This window comes from Muntiacus reevesi, chromosome 15 (assembly GCF_963930625.1).
Source record: "Muntiacus reevesi chromosome 15, mMunRee1.1, whole genome shotgun sequence".
Taxonomy (NCBI): domain Eukaryota; kingdom Metazoa; phylum Chordata; class Mammalia; order Artiodactyla; family Cervidae; genus Muntiacus; species Muntiacus reevesi.
The window spans coordinates 16,834,585-16,855,288 of record NC_089263.1 but is presented as its reverse complement, the minus strand read 5'-3'; the positions used below and the strand labels follow the sequence as shown (position 1 = coordinate 16,855,288).

The window sequence follows — 20,704 nt, the reverse complement described above, 5'->3', positions numbered from 1 at the left end:
ATATTAACCCTTTACTGGATATATGGTTTACAAATATTTTCACACATCCAGTAGGCTTCCCTTTCATTTTGATGATGATTTCCTTTGATGTGCAGAAGATTTTCAGTTTTGTAAAGCCCTTCTTGTATACTTTTGCTTTTGTTGCTATTGCTTTTCCTGTCAAATCCAAAAACAAGCATTGCCAAGTCAAATGTTAAGGAGCTTGCCTCTTGTATTTTCTTCTAGGGGTTTTATGACTTCAGGTCTTATGTTCAATTATTTAATCCATTTTGAGTTTTGCTTTGTTTTGTTTTTGTGACTGGTGTTTCATTCTTTTGCATGTGACTATTCAGTTTTCTGAAACAATTTATTGACGTGAATATCCTTTCTCCATTATCTTTAGCCTCTTAGTCCTATGGTAACTGACATACAGTATAGGTATATTTTTATGCTGTCTATTTTGTTCATTTGATCTATATGTTTGCTTTTATGCCAATATCATACTGTTTTGATAACTGCAGAGAAAGAGAGAGAGAATTTAGCTAAAGATTTGAAGAACATCTCTAAGCATGTGTTCCATTTCTTCCTTTAGCTCTTTATAACAATGAAAATCAAATTAATAAAAGAATCATTCAGGTTATGGTATTTCTCCAAAATTTGGGTAGAAGCAGATGGCATGAACAACCTACAAAGTGAAAGGGTGGTATCACTGACCACAAAGGGGAGTTTGGAAATTCAGTTTTGTGGCGGATGATGTCTTCGGTTTTAAATGTGTGGTAACAGTAGGATATACAACTGAATGTGTCCAGTAGGATAAGAGACAGGGAACAGGAGCTCTGTGATTAATGAGATTTTGCCTTGATTGAAGATGGGGCTGGAAATGTAAATTTATGAGTCATTAGCATCATAGAAGTGATGTTTAAAGCTATGAGGATAGATGAGCTCTCCTAGAGTGAGCATTATTTTTTAAATTTTTTTTTCTTTTTTTTTTTCCATTTATTTTTATTAGTTGGAGGCTAATTACTTTACAATATTGTAGTGGTTTTTGCCATACATTGACATGAATCAGCCATGGATTTACATGTATTCCCCATCCTAGAGTGAGTATTAAAGGAGCAGTAGGCAGAGAGAAGAATGTGGTTTCTGGAAGGCCCATTCTAAGGATCGTGGTGAGGACAAAGAGAATCAGTGATGGAAATAAAAGGAAAAGGAGATGCAGGGCTAAAGGTCAGGGAAAGCTAGTGAAAGATAGAGCCAAGGTCAAGCAGGAATATCAGCTGTGAATGGAAGAGGGTGGACGTGGAAAGAGCATGATTGATCAAATAATAAGCAACCACTGGAGAACTTTAGAATAAGAAATTGCTGTGAAAGACTCTGTGTATAAATGTTAATCCATTTTTGCTTCTGCTTATAATTTATATGCACTTCAGTGGAAATATATGCTACATAGGGGGATTCATGAAGCTCACCCCAGTCGCCTTATATAACATATATATAGGGAGCTACCACTTGCTGGCTCAGAAGTCCTTGAAGATGAAACTTAACTTCTGTGAGTCTATTTATTATCAGTAGGATAAGTATATTAAAACATGCTTCATAAAGTTGGCTTAAGAATTAAATAAAATAATTAACATTAACCACTAGATTATGCTTGACATATGTGCAAATAAATATATTGCTGTGCAACTATAAATTTATGTACAAATATATAGCAACAAAATACTAATTGCCATTTTTAACTCTAAGTCAGTTTCTGAACTAATTAGGAGAGCAGAGTGTTATCTGGTCTTATCAGGGTGTTATCAAGAGTCTTTGAAGGAGTAATTGGGACAGAAACCTTACTCTTTCCTTTAAAAAAAAGAAAACCCTAATTTAAAATTCATAGACAATTTAATTTAAGGCTTAAGGAAATACTAAGATAAGAGTCCTGAAGTATGTTTTAATAGAAAGTGCATTTTCTTATATTTTTACAGTGGCAAAAATTGCAAGCATTGGAAATATTGCATCAGCAGGGAATTAGTTGAACACATATAATTGATTCTTAAAATGGACCACTGTGCCATGGAAAGATTTTTAAAAATCAGTTTACAGGACTAGGTATATGATTCTGCTTAGGAGATGGTTGGATGGGTATTTTTTCTATATATTCCTTCCTTCCTTCTTCTCTCTCTCCTTCTGTCCCTCCCTCCCTCCTTCCCTTTTCCAAAAGAAAAATGTATCATATTTATGAGCAAGAGCTATCTCACCTTTACTGAAGACATACCTCATGGACCTTTGAACACCTTCACTCACACCAGGAAGGAAATACCCCCAAAATAGGTAATGCCACGGCCTTACTGGCTGTTACACAAAGTACGAGGTGTGTCCTCCCAAAAATGCAGAGGTGAAAGTTTGCTCTGAGTCCGTGACTGGTTGGGGAATGTGACAGATTGCATTTTCCAAAGATTTCTGAACCGATGTATCCCCTCGTGTGTCAATGTGACCTTGGCACTTCGGCATTGAGAGGCAGGTTCTGTGTTGCTTCCTCTTGAACCTCGGTGGAACTGTGACTATGCTGGAAGTGACACTGTATGACTTTTGAAGTTGAATTACAGAAAGAATACAGCTTCCACCTGATCCTTCAGAAACACTCACCCTGGGAACCCAGCCACCATGCCGTGAAGCAAAGATCTCAGAGAAAGCCTCCATGAGGTCCCAGCCCACAGTAGGCAGCAACTGTTAATGTGTCAGGAAATGAACCGTCACAAGAGCTGATACTGGCTCGATCACAGCTGAGCTATGCCTTCTCATCCTGACTCAAATGGTAGGCCTTTGACTGAAGTAAATGCTGCTATTTTAAGTCACTAAATTTCAGGGTCATTTTCTATGTAGCAATAAGCAGCAGAAACAGTGAAACATGATTCTTGATGTCTTGATGGTGAAGACCTCCGCAAACAATAAGCTACTCACTAGCTATTCAAGTTTGAGGAGACTTTTAAGAGGAACTTATTTACAAAGCAGCGATAGATTCACAGACTTAGAAAGTGAACTTATGGTTGCCAGTGGTGAAAGACCAGGAGAAGGGATAGTTAGGGAGTTTGGGGTGGACATGTATATGCTGCTTTATTTAAAATGGATAATCAACAAGAACCAACTGTATAGCACAGGGAACTCTGTTCAGTGTCATGTGGAAGCCTGGACTAGAGAGAAAGCTGGGGAAGACTGGATACGTGTATATGTATGGCTAAGTCCATTCTCTGTGCTATCTGAAACTATCACAACATTGTTAATTGGCTATTTGTTGTTGTTTTTCAGTTGTCCAATTCTTTGCGACCCAGTCCACGGGATTCTCCAGGCAAGAATACTGGAGTGGGTTGCCATTTCCTTGTGAGGAGATCTTCCCAGACCAGAGATCTAACCCACGTCTCCTGCATTGGCAGGAGAATTCTTTACCACTGAGCCACCAAGGAAGCCACAATTGGCTATACTCCAATATAAAATAAAATATTAAAATTTTAAAAAAGAGAATATCTTGTCTTAGTCCTCTTTTCCCCATCTTTTCTTCTCTATTTTATATTTAGTGAAGATCTACATTTATGTAACTGAGAAGGAAGAAATGCTCATTTACTGGCTAACTGCAAGGTACTAGGTGTTTTGCGCCATACTTTGTATACATAATCTTGTTTAATTCACACAGCAGATTTATGAGCAAAGTATTGTTAACCCTCACTATGCAGATGAAGAAAAGGGGGATCAAAAGGATTAAACAACTTGCCTGAGGACACATAGCCAGGAAGGGCAGGTTTCATAGGTTAAGCCCAGTCCTTCTGATTGCTAAGGCTGCTGCCTCCCATCAGAAAATGTGTTAACTATTCAGCTTCCATGTCCAGTCTGCTGACTTCCTACTTTCATATGTCCTACTAGTCAACAAAACTTCTTTATATAGTTTGACACTATATGAACCTTCAGGGTGAGATGGCAAGAGATTGTCTAATCAATAGAACACAGGTTCCCAGGAGGATTGATGGTAATTCATTATAAGAGGGCAATGCAAGATCTGCAGAAAACCATTACTGAACAATACTCAAGAATATTCCAGGAAGAGCTGCAATAGATGGAAAGTCAAATATCCAGGAGAGATCATGACAAGAGGTTCAGTAGACTGTATGGGATGATTGGTTTGGGGGCATAGTAGAGATGTGAGGACCGGGGGGAGGGGGTGCGGTAACCAGCATTTGCTTCTTCATAAATTTTTTTTTGGCAAAATTGTGTATGTATGTATGTATGTATGTATGTATGTATGGCACACACGTATATATGTAGCTATCATCTATCTATCTACCTATTCATCTATCTATCCATTTAACTGTCTTTATCATCTGTCTATTCATGTACCTATCTAGTCATCTATCTTTCAATCCATCTATCTATCTGTCTATCTATTCATCTCTCCACGATCTCAGTCTCCTGATTCACCCACCCCCCCTCCTCTCTTCCCCCTTGGTATCCAAATGTTTGTTCTCTGTGTCTGTGTCTCTATTTCTGCTTTGCAGATAGGTTTATCTGTACCATTTTTCTAGGTTCCATGTATATGCATTAATATATGATATTTGTTTTTCTTTTTCTGACTTTCTTCACTCTGTATATCAGTCTTTAGGTCCATCCATGTCTCTACAAATGACTCATTTTCATTCCTTTTTTTGGCCAAGTAATACCCCATTGTGTATATGTACCACATTTTCTTTATCCTTTACTCTTCTAATAGACATTTAGGTTGTTTCCATGTCCTGGCTATTGTAAGTAGTGCTGAAGTTTTTAGATACCAAGTATTTTATTTTATTTTTTTTTTTTTCCTGTTAGGTCTCTCAAGCCAGCCTGCCTCTCTTCAACTCCACCACTGCCCTCAGGACTCTGGGCCACATTAATCCTTGCCCTTATCCTCCAATGGGCTCCTAACTGAGCTCCCCACCCATTTGCCCCTTCCTACTCCAGTTAATTCTGGCAGGCTGCGATTCATGAGGTCGCAAAGAGCCGGACACGACTGAGCGACTGAACTAACTAATTCCAGTTAATTCTACACAATATTTCCAATTTAGTGGTCCTAATCCTATCACATTTGTTTTCAGATTCTCCCATTGGCAACCAGTTGAAAATGCACTGAGCCAATTATGCCTTAAATTGCAAGCTCAGTCTTATTTCTCATCACTCTCTTCCATCTAGAAGCATAGTGTTTAGCCACATATGACTGTTATCATTTTTAAAAACATCCTTCTACTAGATTGATGGCAAAAAAATAGCTCAGTCATATCTATGAATCTTTAGTGAAGAAGAACTAAAGAGCCTCTTGATGAAAGTGAAAGAGGAGAGTGAAAAAGTTGACTTAAAGCACAACATTCAGAAAACTAATGGCATCCGGTCCCATCACTTCATGGCAAATAGATGGGGAAATAAAGGAAACAGTGAGAGACTTTATTTTTGGGGGCTCCAAAATCACTGAAGATGGTGATTGCAGCTATAAAATTAAAAGATGCTTGCTCCTTGGAAGAAAAGCTATGACAAACCTAGATAGCATATTAAAAAGCAAAGACATTACTTTGCCAACAAAGGTCAGTGTAGTCAAAGCTATGATTTTTCCAGTGGTCATGAATGGATGTGAGAGTTGGACTCTAAAGAAAGCTGAGCGCTGAAGAATTGATGCTTTTGAACTGTGGTGTTGGAGAAGACTCTTGAAAGTCCCTTGGACTGCAAGGAGATCCAACCAATCCATCCTAAAAGAAATCTGTCCTGCATATTCATTGGAAGAACTGATGCTGAAGCTGAAACTCCATTACTTTGACCACCTGATGTGAAGAACTGACTCATTGGAAAAGACCCTGATGCTGGGAAAGATTGAAGGCAGGAGGAGAAGGGGATGACAGAGGATGAGTTGGTTGGATGGCATCACTGACTCGATGGACATGAGTTTGAGTAAGCTCCGGGAGTTGGTGATGGACAGGGAATCCTGGCGTGCAGCAGTCCATGGGGTTGCAAAGAGTCAGACATGACTGAGTGACTGAACTGAACTGAATATGACTTTCTAGGTCTTTCCTTAAATCTGGGCTTTCCTGTGACTTGCTTGGCTCAAGAGAATGCAAGAGAAGTGGTGATGTGACAATTTTTAACCTAGACTTCATGTGGTCTTTGTTCTGCTCTCTCTCTTGCTCCTGTGACTTTGTCATGAGATTTTGATCTTGGCTAGTCTGTTGGCAGATGAGACCCATAGAGCTGAACCAAGTCACACCAGCTGTTCCAGCCAAGGTCCTATAACTATAACAGAGTCCATCCAAGATCTGTCAAGCCACCAACTGAACTTCAGTTTATTGCATGAGCCTGTGGAGTCAGTCACATGTGAATTGTGAACAAGTGAAGAATTTCCTAGCCAGCCCATGGTCTTGTGAGATGATTATTTTAAACCTATTGTTTTGATCATTATTAAACTTATTGTCTTATTAAGTTTTGAGGTGGCTTGTTAGGTAACAAGAGCTAACTTATACAGTGTCTCAAGACTTTTATTTTTTTGTTTTCTTCTCCATCCTTGTGTTTCTGATATCCTCCTGCCTAAGTTTGGTATATGATTTTGCATGTGAAGGTAGCCTGACTTCTTTTCTTTATCCTGGGAGCAGAGTTTTTCTGCTTCAATTTATTTGATTTTTTCCCACCCTTACTTTTTCTCTTCTTTAAGATCTTGAGAAGGTTGGATTCAGGTGAACCCACCTTGCTTATTCCTGTTCAGTGATACTCAGTTGCAAGTACCAGCAAATACTCTTCCAGCATTACATTAGCTAGAACAGTGGGGAAGATTATTCATTCACTTAGGTTCTTTTTAGAAAGCATAGCTTGAAGGTTAGAAGTAATCAGACTCTGTGTCACATATACGGATGTGTAAGGATCTTTGTGTCCTTTTGTTGATCAAACATGCATTATAAATGGAATAAATAGAGACATGGGCAGAAAAGTCAACAGTGATCAGTGATTCTTGAGGACAGAATGAGTTCGTTTCTCTAAAAGTCTACTGAGCCTATGTCTCATCAAGTACTGTTTGTAAAGATTTGCTTTGAAATAGCATGGAGGAACCTAAACAAATACATCAAGAAGCATCATGTTTCAGAAGTGTCTGCAGAGAAAAAAGGGATTATTCCAAGTGTGACTCCAGTCACAAAGTCTGGAAATCATGAGATCCTGAGGATTTTTTCTTTGTTTTCTATGGCATCCAGAACACGTTTTCTCTGAATAGAACTCCTAGATGAATTTTGCAATTGCCAGGCTGGAAGCTTCTCTTCTGGTTTGAGTGCCAAGCTGTGTGATTGTGTCTCTGGAACCATCCCTGGTAACGACAGAGTTACCACAGTGGCTCCACCAAAGCTTTGTTCAATGATGATCCCAGGTCAGAAGCCAGTCCCTGGTTGGGATGGTTAGAAATGATAAGCTGAATGAATCTGATCATGTTCATAATCTAGAGAAGGATCAAAATGACCTTGAGATGTAGAAGAAAGCATCGCTTTGATTGAATTGTTCTGAGTCAAAATTATATTTAAATAGTTTGTGCTCCTAACCGTTGTTCTCTGGTACAAAAAAATGAAGTCTATAAACAAGCTTCTGGAAATTAAATTCATCCAGACTCCCCATTTGGTGGTAGGATTTGTTTTGCCTACTGATTTTAAGGCACTTAATACTCTGTTTCCTCTTTATGAAGCACATTTCAGCACTTGAGATTCATCACTGTCTTTTAGAGTGAAGCTTTTGCAAAGCGAAAATTTGTAATTTCCCTCTTGTGACTTAATATTTTGTCAATATTATAAACAGTGGGCTTCCCAGGTAACTCAGTGATAAGGAATCCACCTGCCAAGCAGGAGACATGGGTTTGATCCCTGGGCTGTGAAGATCCCCTGGAGAAGGAAATGGCAAACTTCTCCAGTATTCTTGCCTGGAAAATCTCATAGACACAGTAGCCTGGTGGACTATATAGTCCATAGGGTCACAAAGAGTCCGACATGGCTGAGTGACTGAACATGCATGCATTATAAACAATGTTCCAATGAACACTAGGATGCATTTATCCTTTTAAATCATGTTTTCTTTTTTTCTGGATGTATGCCCAGGAGAGGAATTGCTGGATACATGATAGCTCTATCTTTAGGTTTTTTGTTTTTTGCTTTTATGGAACATTTATGTTCTCCATAGTGGCTGCACCAACATACATTCCTATGAACAGTGTACAAGAGTTCCCTTTGCTCCATACCCTCTCCAGCATTTATTGTTTCTAGATTTTTTGATGATGGCCATTCTGACTAGTGTGAGGTAATATCTCATTGTTGTTTAGATTTGAAATTCTCCAATAATTAGTGATGTTGAGCATTTCTTCATGTGCTTCTTGGCCATCTGTTTGTCTTCTGGGAAAAAGTGGAGGGAAGGATAGATTGGGAGTTTGGGATTGATATATACATACTGCTATATTTGAAACAGAGAAACAACAAGGACCTACTATAAAAAAATAAATAAAATATTTTGTGAGTGTGGCTACATATAATTAAAGATTTTAAAATGTTTTTATTTTTATTAACAGTACAAAAAGAAGTTTAGAAATTTACTTAATCATTTCTGTGATATCTCTACTAAGACAGATTTGAGTCTAGTCATGACAAAAGACCTAGAGGTCTCCAAGTGAAGGGAATTCTTTAAATGGAGACACATATACTATTGCTTGATCCTGGATTAGATCCTAAATATCAAGATAAACAAAGATACTTATAAGAGCATTATTGGGTCATTTGACAGAATTTGAAGATAGTATTATCAAATAGTATAGTATTAGGCAATGTTAATTTTTTCTGATTTTAGTCATTGTACTGTGACTCTGGACTTCACAGGTGGCCCATTGGTAAAGAATCTGCCTGCCAATGCAGGAGATGCAGAGACTAGGGTTTGATCCCTGGATCAGGAAGATCCCCTGAAGTAGGATATGCAAGTCACTCCAGTATTCTTGCCTAGAAAATTTCATGGACAAAGGAGCCTGGCGGGCTACACACAGTGGCGTCACAAAGAGTCAGACTCACATGCTTGCACACAGACACACACACACATTGTGGCTCTACAGTGTAAAAGAAAACACTCTTTTTTTAGGGAAATACCAAGTATTTTTAGTAGACGGACAAATCATCTTTAATTTGCCATCAAATGGTTTAGGTGAAATAATTTGCATGTGTATTCTTATGGATGGGCTAAAATGAAATTCCTAGTACGAATTGAAGCTTTAATAAATTTCAGTTCAGTTTGGTTCAGTTCAGTCACTCAGTCGTGTCCGACTATTTGCGAACCCATGAACCGCAGCACGCCAGGCCTCCCTGTCCATCACCAACTCCCAGAGTTTACTCAAACTCAAGTCTGTTGAGTTGGTGATGTCATCCAACCATCTCATCCTCTGTTGTCCCCTTCTCCTCCCGCCTTCAATCTTTCCCAGCATCAGGGTCTTTTCAAATGAGTCAGCTCTTTGCATCAGATGGCCAAAGTATTAGAGTTTCCGCTTCAACATCAGTCCTTCCAATGAACACGCAGGACTAATCTCCTTTAGGATGGACTGTTTGGGTCTTCTTGCAGTCCAAGGGACTCTCAAGAGTCTTCTCCAAAACCACAGTTCAAAAGCATCAATTATTTGGTGTTCAACTTTCTTTATAATCCAACTCTCACATCTGTACATGACTACTGGAAAAACCATAGCCTTGACTAGAAAGATCTTTGCTGACAAAGTGATAATCTGCTTTTTAATATGCTGTCTAGGTTGGTCATAACTTTCCTTCCAAGGAGTAAGCATCTTTTAATTCATGGCTACAATCACTATCTGCAGTGATTTTGGAGCCCCCAAAAATAAAGTCAGCTGCTGTTTCCACTGTTTCCCCATCCATTTGCCATGAAATGATGGGACCAGATGCCATGATCTTAGTTTTCTGAATGTTGAGTTTTAAGCCAACTTTTTCAGTCTCCTCTTTCACTTTCATCAAGAGGCTCTTTAGTTCTTCACTTTCTGCCGTAAGGGTGGTGTCATCTGCATATCTGAAGTTATTGATATTTCTCCCAGCAATCTTGATTCCAGCTTGTGCTTCATCCAGCCCAGCGTTTCTCATGATGTACTATCCATATAAGTTAAATAAGCAGGGTGACAATATACAACCTTGACGTACTCCTTTTCCTATTTGGAACCAGTCTGTTGTTCCATGTCCAGTTCTAACTATTGCTTCCTGACCTGCATACAGGTTTCTCAAGAGGCAGGTCAGGTGGTCTGGTATTCCCATCTCTTTCAGAATTTTCCACAGTTTGTTGTTTGTTGTGATCCACACAGTCAAAGGCTTTGGCATAGTCAATAAAGCAGAAATAGATGTTTTTCTGGAACTCTCTTACTTTTTCAATGATCCAGCAGATGTTGGCAATTTGATCTTTGGTTCCTCTGCCTTTTCTAAAGCCAGTGTGAACATCTGGAAGTTCATAGGTCACGTATTGCTGAAGCCTGGCTTGGAGAATTTTGAGCATTACTTTACTAACTAACTTTTGGAGTATGCATAAATGCTATAGATTTATAAAGGCCTTATTGGAACAGTTTAAATTTCTCTTACACTTATTAGTTTTGTGAATTTTAATAAGGTTCTAATTATGTTTTGTTTCAGTCAATATTTTCATATTTAGTCAGAAAAAGAGTACACAGATTTTGTACATGAAAATTAACATTTTTTATTAATTAATATATCAATAAAATTAAAAACCAAACAAAGAGAAAATGAAGTAGTGACACTATTAATTTCTGGAAAAAAGTTTCACTCACAGTTTCATTTAGCACAGCAACTATTTCTGCTTTTGCATATAACCATCTATTTCTGATTTGCATAGTTATATTTTTATAATTAACTAATAAAATTATATATTATTTTATATAATGCTTTTTAATTACCACTCAATTTGTAATATTTTAGTTTCCTATATCATCCTAATCATTATATTTTTAAATTTCTACCTAGCTTTCCTATTCAATAATGAAACATATCTCCTATATTTGGACACTTGTCTAGCTTTTAATAGTTTTTAAATAATTAACAGTGAATATTTTATAAATGCTGTATCTGTTTTTGCTTTGTTTTCACATCTGCTGAATTGTATTTGTTTAAGAATAATTCCCAGAAATGCTATTTCTGAGGCAAAATGTATAGACAACTTCATGGGTCTGAAGAGTTACACCCGTTCGTATGTGCCCTAGCAGAATTTTTCATTCAACATCACAAACCTTCAGAAAATAGGCTAATTAGGTTTTGGCTTGTGTGATGTATTTGTTAGCCTAGCAAAAGAGATAAGTAAATTTAGACCTAAGAGATGGGAAACAACTGGATTAAAAGAATGCCAAAAAAAAAAAAAAAGGCAATATGTGACTAGGAATTGTACTATTACAACAAGTTCCCTGTTGAAAGCATAAGAAAAGCATTCATGGGCTAAGCACAGAATGGCAGTCACACAAAGCTATAAGCAAAATGTAAATAGCAAAAGGCAAAACAAAACAGAAAAGTTTCAGTTAACATTAATTTTCATTCTAGTGACAATAGTGTTGATCTTAGATAGAAGATGATGTTCAGAAGTCAAAGATGGGTGCATTTTCAAATGAAGGTCTGGATGATGTTTTGAAAAGCAGTGGGTCACCATTGCCTGGGCTGGCCCCTGACAACTCAGTACCCAGGCCTTGTTGACACCCCAATTTTTCCCCAGAAGCACAAGCTCATTAAGACCTCAAATATCTTTTACTACACTTATACCACAGGTGGTATCTCTGAATGAATCTCCCAGCCTTTTGAGATGCAGCTCATAGATGCATAGAGTATATTCCTCAAATGACAAATAGGTAGCTTGGGGTAACCTGGAAGCCCCAGACCACTTTTATCATGGCTAATCTTCCCAGCCCGTTAATCATATGGTCCTTGCAGTTATCAGTCTTTTTAAATTTAAAATGAGAGGGTAGGGTAATTAGCCTTGCCAGGGTCATTGATCTTAAAGGGGATATGCTCTCGCTAGTGTTTTCACTCATCTTGCACAATTCAGAAAAAAAAAAAAAAATTCAAACCCTGTATCGCCACCCTTATCTTTAGATTGAGTTAAGGTTAATATTAACTAGGCTTTGCAGAAATGCCTTTCTTGGTGAATTAAGGGAAGCACTTTCATGAGAAATAAATCTATATTGGGGGAGGGTTGTGTTCTTTGTTAGTTACTGTATACATTGTTGTTTAGTTGCTCAGTCATGTCTGCCTCTTTTGTGACCCCAAAAAGAGTCTGTGGCCTGCCATGTTCGTCTGCTCATGGGATTTCCCAGGCAAAAATATTGGAGTGGGTTGCCATTTCCTTCTCCTGGGGATCTTCCTGACCCAGGGATTGAACCTGGGTTCCTGCATTGGCAGGCAGATTCTTTACCACGAGCCACCTGGGACACCGTTTCTAAAGGAAAAAGAAAGAATAACACTGAAATGTGAGTCTCATTCATCAGTGAGACATCTGTTGTTTCCTGTCCTAAGGCCAATAAGACAAATCTTACTGTACAGTGTATGGTCTAGTCATCAAAGATGAGCCCAATTAGATGTAAACCAAAAGATTTCTCCACTCAAAAGAAGAGAATGAGAAAAGTGTTGCAATTTAACAGTCCTCATTCTCTCTGAAGGTTTTGGCTTTGTTCATTTGTACTTCCCATTTGTTCTTGCTCCTCTCGGCTCAGCTAACTCTCCACTTTGGACCAAATCTTCAAGTCTCAGCCCAATAACTAGGCAGGCAGTTACATCATAAATAACTTCTAGGGTGTTCTTCATGGATTCTTTGGACAATATCCTGGGCAAGTAAATGAAAAATATTGAACCTACTAGAATGATTACATTTTCAAAAGGAATAGAGTAAGATATCATCAGAGATGAAACCTAAATCCATTCTCAATTGGTTTTAAAAATTCAGCTATGTAGTCATTAAAGACTCTTTACTTTTTTCTCTTTTGAGCTTCATGCCAAAGACTTGCCTATTTTGCCCAATGATTTTTGTGAACAGGGAGATGAAGAGGGGAAATAACCTTGTCAGTTTAAGCTTAGCAGATTCTTTTCTCATTTTGATAGCTTTAGTGTTTGCCCGAGAGAGCCAAATGGTGTTTAAATGTATTTGGTGTGCCAGATTTTTAAAGTCCTCTTTGCAAAGTCAATTTTGTTTCCAAGTTTCTTTTCTCTGCATAGTGCACCCCTAGAATCCATGTTCATTTCTCCTGTGTTGTGTGTTTCATCTCTTAATTGTGATTAAAACTATAAAATCTAGACTGTAGACAAATTTAGCAGAGACATTGAATTGGGGGCTTCTTGGCTTGGAATTTACTTATCTCCCTATAGCTTAAGTCCATCAGGAACCCAAGAAATAGTGAAAAAGTTACTTAGTAGCTTGCCCTCAGTACTCGCATGAACTAAGGGGTGTCAGAGCCTCCTTATTGATCAGAGGGCTTCTCTGATGACTCAGTAATAAAGAATTTGCCTGCAATGCAAGAGACACAAGTTCGATCCTTGGGTCAAGAAGACCCCCTGGATAAGGAAATGGCAACCCACGCCAGTATTCTTGCCTGGAAAATTCCATGGGCAGAGGAGCCTGGCGGGCTTCAGTCCATGGGGTCACAATGAGTCAGACATGACGGAGTGCACATGCAAACACACATGGTGAATATCGAGATTAGGAGTCTACATTAAAACTTGAAAATCTGACTGATGGAGATATTCTAGGATGACAAAACTGCCCTTATCTTGATCATATATTAGAGCACATGTCCTATTCAGACACTTCCCCTTTTACTTGAAATAAACAGAGAAAGAGAAAAGACAGAGCACAAATCCAGCAGACTTTGCAAAGAGATTCTGCTTTGCTTTAAGACACAAAATCAATGCAGATGTGAAAAACAAGGAGGAACTCATTGTTTACCTTTTATAAGACCAGTTACAATATACTAGCTTTAGAATCACATGTGTTTAAAAGGCTGTTCCTTGAGGTGTTGGCAGTTTATATATGTTGGCAGCATAGTGAGCTATGTTGACCTATTTCTTGTGATGCCCTGAGATATAAGAACAAGGAAGGTTATGTTGACTGGTGGGACTACTCTGAGGTCATGATGCCTAGTTTCTATGCAGCCCATCTGCAAACACAATGAACACTTCTGTAGAGTTCACTGTATAAAAATCAGCAGAATTATTGAATAACCTCTCAGCTTCTGAAACACTCTCTTTAACTAGAATAATACTATCAAGAAACAATTAATATGAATTTATGAAGGGCTGATCCTTTGTCCACAGGCCAAGTGGAAATCAGTAAGAGAAAGAGAGAAGAAAGAAGGCAATGAAAGTGATGACTGCATAGTGGTGAAAGCCTGCCTCTACAAAAAATATAGGAGGGGGAAAATAAAGCAGACTGATAGTGAAAATGGAGAAATAAAGAGGAATCTTAATAAAGCATAGGATGGAAAGGTGAGTCACTAATACAGGTAATCAATCCAATTTGGGGTAAAACAAAACAAAAACTCAAAAATTTCAAGATACACTAATCTGGTTAAAATTATGAACTCCTTGAAATCAACATTTTTCTTTTTTCAATTTAAGAACTATAGTATATTGACTAGAGGCTGCTTGTGAGCTTTTGGCTTTTATTTATTTCTTTTATTGGAATATAATTGCTTTACAATGTTGAGTTAATTTCTGGTCTACAACAAAGAGAATTAGCTACATGTATACATGTATCTCCTCCCTCTCTAATTCCCTCCTACTTACCCCCTTCCTACCCCTCTAGGTCATCACAGAGTGCCAAGCTGAGTTTATTGGAAATTTTAAAGTAATTATCAAATAGACCAATGATAGAGCATTAGAAGAATACTAGAAGGGATATATATTTATATGCATAGAAATCCATATATTTTATTTATGTATATAGCCACATTTCTTTGTAAATAAAATAAGATAAACTTCCCATGGACAATGTCAGTCTCTCCTTTCAGCAAAAATCTTACCTTTTTAAGAAGAATGTGGTATTCTTATGTTCATGAAGAGCCTTATTCATATAAAATCAGCAAAATAATTGTTAAAGTCATCAGATTTTCTTTCCTATGACCATCAATTAAATAAACTCATTCTTCCAACAAGTAGTTATTGAATTTCAACTCCATGTTAAATATTACACAAAATGCTGCAGGATATATAAACAAGTATAGAAAATTGTCTTCCTTCAAGGATTTTAAAGTCTTGCATGTGTATGTGTCTATGTAGATCTGTATCACCTATATCTATCTGTATGATATGTGTGTGATTTTGTTTATAAGTATTTTTATTTATATAAAAATTTAACAATGAAGAAAAACATGTAATAGACTCTATTCTAGATCATTCATTGCTTGTTTTGACTGTTCTACATTTTGGAAAAGAAAGGTATGTATAAAATGTTATCTTTACCATTTACGAGTATTCAGCTTAGGAGGAGAAAACATAAAGAATGAAAAGCAGATAAGCATAAAACCATACCCCATATATCAAATAAAAAAAGTGCAGCCAAGAGGAAACAATTAATCTAACCAAGAGGCATCAATAAGCTTTCAAAGTAAGCTACTAAGGGCATTCCAGTGGAGGAGAAGCACAAAGGTGGGAAAAGGAAGTCTTTGAGGTAGATGGGCATAGCATGATGACATGTAAAAAAGTCTTGAAACAACTACCATTTGGGGAAACGTGTGGCTAGACCAGCTGGAGGAGCAGAGAGAACATAAGATATAGAGCAATGAGAGAGGAGTCCAAAAAGTATATGAGAAAGTACAGGGTATGCCATGTTATGGAAACAGAACAGTATCTCCTGGATAAGGAGACTTTTTTTTAAACTAAATTACATTAATCTACTTTCTGTTTATATAAAATATATTTCATTCATTATATTAACCTAATTTAAATTATGAATTAATGTTATTTAGTAATTATGTGTGTGTGTGTGATCAGTTGCTCATTCTGACTCTTTGAGGCCCTATGGGCTATAGCCTGGTAGGTTGGTGGCCCCCCTGGTGTATAGTATCGTAACAGAGCTCAGAGTTGGTTATGCAATTGCAAAATTTGGTACTCATTTACAGCAATAGCTTACTCATAATTGGAGAAGAGAAGTCCATGTGTTGAACGTTTTATAAACTCCATGCATGCCACCATAAACCTATTGATGAAGCTGTGGGGCTGCTGATGGAAAGAGAGCATTATCCTTGTATAGGCTATCCTGTTCACCTGGTGACTAAAGCCTATCCCTATTGTAAGGGAGTACTCACAACAGTACTGGAACAACTCGTGGAAAATGGGCTGTCTTACTCAAGGTCCATTCTGAGATTCTTTTTCATAAAATTATTACCTAAAATTATTTTTTTAAGCTGAGGTATAATTGACTTACAATATTAAGAGTAGTTTCAAGTGTATAACATAGTGATTTGATATTCTTAGTTATTGTGAAATAATTACTATGACAAGTCTAGTCACCATCTGTCATCATACAAAGTTATTACCTCCTATTTACTATATTCCCAGTGCTTTACATTATATCCCTGAGACTTGCTTATTTAATAAGTAAGTTTGTACTTTATTCCCTTCACCTACTTCAACTTCCCCTCCCCTCTGATCACTGCTTGTTCTCTGTGTATATGAATCTGTCTCTGTTTTGTTCTGGTTTTCATTTGTTTTGTTTTTAGATTTCACATATAAATGAAATAATTTTGCATTTGTCTTTCTCTGTCTACTTTATTTCACTTAGCATAGTACCTTTTAGGACTAACCATGTTGTCTGCAAATGGCAAGATCTGATTCCTTTTCATGGCTGAGTAATATTCTATTGTATATATATGCCACATCTTCTTTATTCATCTGTCAATGGCACTTACATTATTTCCAAAATTCTTTAGCATCAATACACCAGACTTCTTATTTTTAAATTGCTAAACATCCAGCGAAACCAAAGCTCTTACAATTCTTTATACTCTTATTCTATTATCTAATTTTCCTCATAGCTGAATAAAATCATTGACTATTCTGTTCCACTATAAAAATTTAAGATAGTGCCTACAACATGGTGGGTATTCATATTTTTTCAATGAATGCAAAAATGAGAAAAAAAAAAAAGGAAAAACTGTTAAAGTTTACAAGCAGTAGATTGTCAAAATGTCAAGTGGGACAAATGAGATACATAACTGAAAAGTGAAACGGTAGTCACTCAGTTGTGTCTGACTGTTTGCAACAACATGGTCTGTAGTCCATCAGGATCCTCTGTCCATGAAGTTCTCCAGGAAAGAATACTGGAGCGGGTTGCCATTCCCTTCTCCAGAGGATCTTCCTGATCCAAGGATCGGATCTGGGTCTCCCACACTGTGCAGATTCTTTACTGTCTAATCTATAAGGGAAGACCCTGAGATAGTTAAGCATGGTGGAAAACAAATATTAAATTAAAAAAAAAAAAAGGAGCATAGCAAACAACAGTATGCCAGACACTGAACTGAGAGCTATATGCACATCATCATTTAATCTTCCCAATTCCATGAGGTAGGCACTGCAAGACCTTCTAGAACTACCACCACCCCCCCCCCCAAAAAAAATGTCTTTTCTGTTATAGAGGACTGGAATGCAAAAGTAGCAAGTCAAGAGATACCTGGAATAACAGGCAAATTTGGCCTTGGAGTACAAGATCAAGTAGGGCAAAGGCTAATACAGTTTTGCTAACAGAATGCACTGGTCATAGCAAGCACCCTCTTCCAACAACACAAAAGGAGACTCTACACATGGACATCACCAGATGGTCAATACTGAAATCACATTGATTATATTCTTTGCAGCCAAAGTTGGAGAAGCTCTATACAGTCACCAAAAACAAGACTGGGAGCTGACTGTGGCCCAGTTTATGAACTCCTTATTGCCAAATTCAGACTTAAATTGAAGAAAGTAGGGGAAACCACTAGACCATTTAGTTATAACCTAAATTAAATCCCTTATGATGGTACAGTGGCAGTGGCAAATATATTCAAGGGTCTAGATCTGAAAGAGTGCTTGAAGAACTATGGATGGAGGTTCATGACATTGTACAGGGGGCAGAGATCAAGACCATCCCCAAGAAAAAGAAATACAAAAAGGCAAAATGGTTGTCTGAGGAGGCCTTACAAATAGCTATGAAAAGAAGAGAAGTGAAAGGCAAAGGAGAAAAGGAAAGATATACCATTTGAATGCAGAGTTCCAAAGAAGAGCAAGGAGAGATAAGAAAACCTTCCTTGGTGATCATTGAAAGAAACAGAGGAAAACAAAAGAATGGGAAAGACTAGAGATCTCTTCAAGAAAATTAGAGATACCAAGGGAATATTTCATGCAAAGATGGGCTCAATAAAGGACAGAATCAGTATGGACCTAACAGAAACAGAAGATATTAAGAAGAGGTGGCAAGAATACACAGAACTATACAACAAAGATCGTCATGACCCAGATAACCATGATGGTGTGATCACTCACCTAGAAACCAGACATCCTGGAATGTGAAGTCAAGTGGACCTTAGGAAGCATCTCTATGAACAAAGCTAGTGGAGGTGATGGAATTCCAGTTGAGCTATTTCAAATATTAAAAGAAGATGCTGTGAAAGTGCTGCTGCACTCAATATGCCAGCCACTTTGAAAAACTCAGCAGTGACCACAGGTCTAGAAACAGTCAGTTTTCATTCCAATCCCAAGGAAAGGTAATGCCAAAGAATGTTCAAACTACTGTGCAATTGCCCTCATCTCACATGCTAGAAAAGTAATTCTCAAAATTCTGCAAGCCAGGCTTCAACAGTACATGAACTGTGAACTTACAGATGTTCAAGCTGGATTTAGAAAAGCCAGAGCAACCAGACATCAAATTGCCAACATCCACTGGATTATTGAAAAAGCAAGAGAGTTCCAGAAAAACATCTTCTTCTGCTTTATTGACTATACCAAAGCCTTTCACTGTGTGGATCACAAAAAAACTGTGGAAGATTCCTCAAGAGATGGAAATACCAGACCACCTGACCTGCCTCCTGAGAAATCTGTATGCATGTCAAGAAACTGGACATGGAACAACAGACTGGTTCCAAATTGGGAAAGGAGTACGTCAAAGCTGTACATTGTCACCCTGCTTATTTAACTTATATGCAGAGTACATCATGTGAAATGTCAGGCTGGATGAAGCACAAGCTAGAATTAAGATTGCCAAGAGAAATATCAGCAACCTCAGATATGCAGATGACACCACCCTTATGGCAGAAAGCAAACAAAAACTAAAGAGCCTCTTGAGGAAAGTGAAAGAGGAGAGTGAAAAAGTTGACTTAAATCTCAACATTCAGAAAACTAAAATCATGGTATCAGGCCCCATCACTTCATGGCAAATAGATGGGGAAACAGTGGAAACAGTGACAGTCTTTATTTATTGGGGCTCCAAAAATCACTGCAGATGGTGACTGCAGCCATGAAATTAAAAGATGCTTGCTCCTTGGAAGAAAAGTTATGACCAACCTAGACAGCATATTAAAAAAAGGAGACATCACTTTGCCAGCAGGGTCAATCTAGTCAAAGCTATGGTTTTTCCAGTAGTCATGTATGGATGTGAGAGTTGGACTATAAAGAAAGCTGAACATCGAAGAATTGATGGTTTTGGACTGTAGTGTTGGAGAAGACTCTTGGGAGTCCCTTGGACTTCAAGGAGTTCCAACCAGTCCATCTTAAAGTCCCGAATATTCACTGGAAGGACTGATGCTGAAGCTGGAACTTCACTACTTTGACCACCTGATGTGAAGAACTGACTCATTGGAAAAGACCCTGATGCTGGGAAAGATTGAAGGCAGGAGGCGAAGGGGATGGCAGAGGATGAGATGGTTGGATTGCATCACCGACTCAAAGGACATGAGTTTGAGTAAGCTCTGGGAGTTGTTGATGGACAGGGAAGCCTGGTGTGCTGCCATACACGGTTTCACAAAGAGTTGTACATGACTGAGTGACTGTACTGAACTGAGGCACTAATATATTTATTTGTGGATAAGTAATGTGAGGAACAGAGAGGTTAAGTAACTTTCCAAAGATCACACAGCTACTCAGTGACAGAATCTACAATTTTCATTCCAAAGACCATCTTGAACTCCTATACCACATTGCTGTAGAATCAATGTAGAAAAAAGATAGATAATGGCATGACAATGTCTTTAGAATATATTAATTATCTTGCTTTCAGCTTGTGATGAGTTTATCTCAAAGGCCAAGGAGGAGGTATCAAGAAAAATGAATTTTTCAGGGTAGTTGAGATGGGACTTTGAATTGATGAAGAACATGGTTATGAAAACTGGGAGTTTGTGTAGGGAACAAATAGATGGACCTACAATACTTGGCTTGTGTAGTAAATAATTTGTGATGTTGTTTAGTCCCTAAGATGTGTTTGACTCTTTTGTAACCTCATGGACTATAGCCTGCCAAGCTTCTCTGTCCATGGGATTTTCCAGGGAAGAATACTGGCATGGGTTGCCATTTTCTTCTCTGGAGGAAATTCTCAACCCAGGGATCAAACCCACTTCCCAAAAGAAGTGTAGCCTTTGTCTTCTAGGAGGCAGTCTTTAATCCCTTAGACTGACATGCCTGATAGGAGTATCTTTTTTGCCTGGGGCCTTGGATCACACTGGATATAG

The 20,704-nt window shown here is 37.9% G+C and overlaps 1 long non-coding RNA gene across 2 annotated transcripts in view; it reads left to right on the top strand.

Annotated features, from left to right (window-relative positions):
• LOC136147537 (uncharacterized) overlaps positions 1–20,704 on the top strand; it is a 512,485-nt gene that overhangs the window by 441,300 nt on the left and 50,481 nt on the right. For both annotated transcript variants that reach the window (XR_010659211.1, XR_010659210.1), the window contains exon 3: positions 14,325–14,495. This is a non-coding gene — a long non-coding RNA (uncharacterized lncRNA). The remainder of the gene's footprint in view (positions 1–14,324; positions 14,496–20,704) is intronic.